The sequence below is a fragment of the Propithecus coquereli genome, unplaced genomic scaffold (genome assembly GCF_000956105.1).
Source record: "Propithecus coquereli isolate 6110/MARCELLA unplaced genomic scaffold, Pcoq_1.0 Scaffold255, whole genome shotgun sequence".
NCBI lineage: Eukaryota > Metazoa > Chordata > Mammalia > Primates > Indriidae > Propithecus > Propithecus coquereli.
This window is the reverse complement of record NW_012148119.1, coordinates 1,616,397-1,621,538: the sequence shown is the minus strand read 5'-3', so window position 1 is coordinate 1,621,538 and position 5,142 is coordinate 1,616,397.

Here is a 5,142-nt window from a genome sequence, read left to right as displayed (position 1 = left end):
TGAATATAGTTGACAATAACTTATTATATATTTTCAAAATGCTTGAACAGAGAATTTTGAATGGTTCCAACCTAAAAAAATTATGGTAAATGTTTCAGGTGATAGATATGCTAATTATCCTGATTTGAACATGACACATTGTATACATGTATCAAAACATCACTCTGTATTGCATAAATATGTTTAACAATTATATGCCACCTAAAAAGAAAAGGAAAGAAAACAAAAAAGAGGCATACACCTAAGCAGGTTACTACAGTGGCGTGAGATAAGGGCTGCAATAGGATCAAAGGATAAAGGGAGCTTTCAGGAGGACCTCCTAACAAATTTTGAGGGCCAGAAATGGCTTCCTATTGAGATCAAGCAAATAATATAGGAGTAGTGGTACAAGATCAGGAGATAACGTTCTGGCCAAATGTGAGGGCTCTAAATACCCACGGAGAAAAATATCTCAGGAACTTGAAATCTCAAAGATTATTTATCCAGTGACAGATAGTTGGCCTTATGTACCTTTCCAAACAACATGCAATCTAAGCCCTTGCCACACAAAATGTAGTCTGGGGATCAGCAGCATGAGCATTTACGGCTAACTTATTGGAAGTACAGTAGTTTCAGCTTCACCCCAGACCTATGAAATCAAAGAATCCACATTTTACCAAAATCCTCTGGTTAACACTGAGCACATTAAAGTTTGAGAAACAAATAAACAAGTCAATGCCACCTAAGTACTAAACGTTAGATTTTATACCTAACTTGTTAATTGTAAACCTGTGGGCTAGAAACCAGATCACAAACTTAGTCCAACAATTTTATAACTTCTTTTTAATATGAGTTATGCATTAACACAGGCCTGCAATACATTTCTATAATGACCTCAGGCTGTGACTTCAAACACTTGAAAAAATCTTACTGGGAATAACTTCCCATATTGTTTCTCTTGAAGTTCTATTGGGCCCAAACTCACAAACTAAATTTTTATGTCCAACAATAACCCAAACTCTAAAGCCTAGAATTTGATTTATTAGCTATGTAGCAATGACTCAGAAAAAAAGAAGCTTCTTAAAGCTCATTATAGAAAATATACATAAGCAACATCTGGTGCTTATAGGTATTGTATTTTGATAAGAAAGAAAAAAGTAATATTTTTTCAAAGGTTAAAATACAATAGAGTTTTTTCAAAGGTGAAAATACAATAGAGTAATAATAGAAAATGAAAAATATTAGAAAATAAAATAATTGGTAGAAGACACTTTGAAAGAAAGCATTTATAAGTTGAGTTTTTGTTGGAATATGAAAAGTGAATACAACATGAAAATATGCACTCTAATAGTAAAATAATGCAAATTCAGTAAGTTATCTATGTACAATGTGGAATTTATACACATCATGTGAGATATTTTTCTTTAGATGCCTAAAATTTTTTTACAAAATTTTGTCTTGTAAGTCATGCTAAGAATAAATAAATTTTCTTAACAATTACAATTCTTTACCTGTGCTGTTCTTTTGTCTTTACATAAATGCTTTTATTGGTATTCCTGTCTTGTACAAAATTTTTAAGATGCAAATAACAGGCTATCAAACTATTTTTCTCACCAATCAGCACTATTGAAGTATATCAATAAACTTTGAGTTTCCATGACAACACAATTCAAATCTATAAGAATTAACCACATACGGAAGTATATTTTAAAGCACTACTTGCACAAATGTAGAACATATGCAAAGCAGTTGTGAGGAAAACTGAGACTAAAAAATACTTGACTTTTGTTTTTTGCCTGTCTGGATTTATTTGTTTTCAGAAGTTCCTTTCAGTTAATGTAAGGAAAACACAATTGAAAACCTTTTGTTTCGTGCAATTAGGAATAATCCTTCTTGGTCAAAGTAGAATATGATAAGTGGATATAAACATATTTCATTAAATATTTATATAAACCAGAAAAAAGAAACTGCTACTTAAATTATCACAAACTTTGAAGTATCTAAAACTTCTTTAAGATTGCTTTATAATATAAAGATGAAAAACACCTTGGTGACATTCTTTTCAGAACTTCACTATTTGAATGTTCAAGACTCATTCAAATTTTTAGAAAAGACAGTAAGGCTTTGAGGTTTATGATATATCTAATGATTCTTATTAATCATTCAGTAAAAAATTTTAGTTGTAAAATACATCACATATTTAACAAGTTCATAAAACACAAATGAACAGTATTAAGATGAATCATCATAAAGTAATCATCTGTGTAATCACCTTCTGTATCAAAAATGGAACATTGCTAGCTACCCAGAAGCCCTTCACTGTCCCATTGTCCCTGACTAATATCAAGCCCTGCCTTCCCCAATAGACAAAACATTTGTCGTGACCCTTATTTTAATCTCTTCCTTTTATTCTTCACAAGTGTACCACCTAAGTATAAATGTCTAACATGTCTATATCTATACCTCTATCTGGATATAATGTTGTGTGCTAGTTTACCAATATATCTAAAAATGGTGCTTGATAAATTATAGGGTACATGTATCATCAACTTTATTAGACACCAACTGTTATTGAAAGAGATTATACTAATTTACACTGCAACCAGAAGTGTATGAGAGTACCTATTGTTCTGAGACCTTCCAACATCTTTAAACTATTGCCAATCTGGTGGGTAAATTATGGTATCTCACTGTGGTTTTAATTTGCATTTCCTTGATTACTAATGAGATTGAATATGTCTCCCTGTTTTGATCCTTTGGATTTACACTTTCATGAAGTACGTGTTCAACTGTTCTGCCCATTTTCTAGAATGGATACTCTATCTTTTTTCTTATTGATTCTCAAGAGGATTTCATATTTTTTAGATAATAAACCTTTGTAATTACACATATGGGCCATATATTCTTCCACCCTGAATTTGTGTTTTAACAGAGTTTTTGATAAACAGTTTTTAATCTTAATGTATTATATTCATTTTTACTGCATTATATCTTTATTAAGAAGTTATTCTGTTCCTGAAGACTTGAGATAGTCTCATATATTATCTTCTAAAAGTTTCTCTCTCTCTCTCTCTCTCTTTCCCTCTCTCTATCCCCTTTTATTCTTGTATTTTACATTTAGATCAATAATCCACCTGAAATTAAATTTTGTGAATCATAAAGAGGTCTGATTTAATTTTCCTTTATTTTTGCAAATGGATAACCAATGCCATAGCATTTTTTGCTTAAACTTTATGTTTTGGAAAAATTTTAGATTTATAGAAATTTGCGAATTCAATACATATAATTCTTATATCCCCTTCACTCAGTTTCACCTAATGTTAACATCTTATGTAATCATTAAAATTTTGTGAAAACTGAGAAATTAATATTGCTACAGTACCACTAACTAAAGTACTGCCATTACTTAGATGTCATCACCATTTGTACATAATGTCCTTTTTATGTTCTGGAACCCTATCCAGGATATCATATTGTACGTAGGAAAGCATTTTTTCTCATCTAATGGCCAATATTTTAAAAGAGAAACTTTTAGAAACACAAGGTCAATAATCATGAAGCATGTCCATCACCCAGATGGTGTGCACGGCACCAATTAGATGTGAACCTCTGACTCAGGTGGGGCAAAGGCAATATATGTAACCTAAACATTTGTATCCCCATAATATGCTGAAATAAAAAGAAAATTTAAATAAATAAATAATCATGGGGCATACATCTCAAGTCTCAAAGAATTAAATCATTAGCAAATTTTGGTTTACGAGTTGTTTCTTTCATTTTTTAAAGGAGTTATACAGCTACCCAGTTCATTCAGGGCAGGCAGATTTTAATCATGTTTCACAGGGTGGCCATCAGTTAGAACCATTCCGGAACTCGTTTAAGTGTGTCTCACCTGCCTTTCAACTCTGCAGAGGGTGATATGCAATTACTCAGAACAAGCACTTTAAAAACATGATTATAGAAACTTCTTGCTGCTTCTTAACCCTCGATTTCCCATCTTCCTGACATGTTGAAAATATGGCTAGACAATATTATTTTTTAGGCATCATAGGACCTTGATTTATTACAAATGGCCATCTGGACCCAGTGTTGGCATTATTGACTAAGAAGAGATTGAATTAAAAAAAAAACAAAAATGGGCCAAGCACAGTGGCTCACGCCTGTAATCCTAGCTCTCTGGAAGGCCTAGGGGGGAGGATCGTTTGAGCTCACGAGTTTGAGACCAACCTGAGCAAGAGTGAGACCCCGTCTCTACTAAGAAGAGAAAGAAATTAGCTGGACAACTAAAAATATATAGAAAAAAAATTAGCCAGGCATGGTGGCACACGCCTGTAGTTCCTGCTGCTTGGGAGGCTGAGGCAGAAGGATTACTTGAGCCTGGGAGTTTGAGGTTGCTGTGAGCTAATACCATGGCACTCTAGCCCGGGCAACAGATTGAGACTCTGTCTCACAAAAAAAACAAAACAAACAAACAAAAAAAAAACACAAAAAGAAAAGCCCTGCAAGTGTGGTCAGATAATGACAATTTCCGAGAATGGTTCTTTCTGGAAATCTCTAATCCAAATTTGTCCACTTCAGTGCCTGCCAGACTGTTGGTTTTCAACATGGTTGTAGGGCTGATGGTTGCCAGGCTACCACAGAGTTGAGGAAACAGAGAAGGGAACATGGCAAGTTGTTACCAAAATCAGCTATTTGTCTTGAATGAATACTCCTCAGATTGTTGCAAGCCTTTGGTTAATTCTAAAAATTCCAAAAAATTGTAAATTTGACTATTATATTTTTTCAAGTGGCATTTTTCTTTTGGCTTTTAATGAGGAGAGAATTTTAGAAGGTCCTTACCATGCCTTGCTGATGCTCTGCCGATGTCGCCCCTGTCCTTGGATTTCTTCCTGAAAAGAATGCTTCACTCACTGCTGTGTTGTGACACTACTATCATAATTCAAATGTCCAAATATGTATTAGCCTCTTTCTGGAATCTCTCTTTACAGTCATTTTTTTCCTACATCAAATGTGGGCCAAGGTTTTCATTCCTTGATATCTTCTTGAACCAGCCTTCTCTTCATTCATCTTCAGAACTGCATTTTATTTGCTTGAACTTTTGTATTAATGTAAAAACGTTTAAATCAACTCATCAAATTTTATCAAAAAGAAACCTTATTTTTT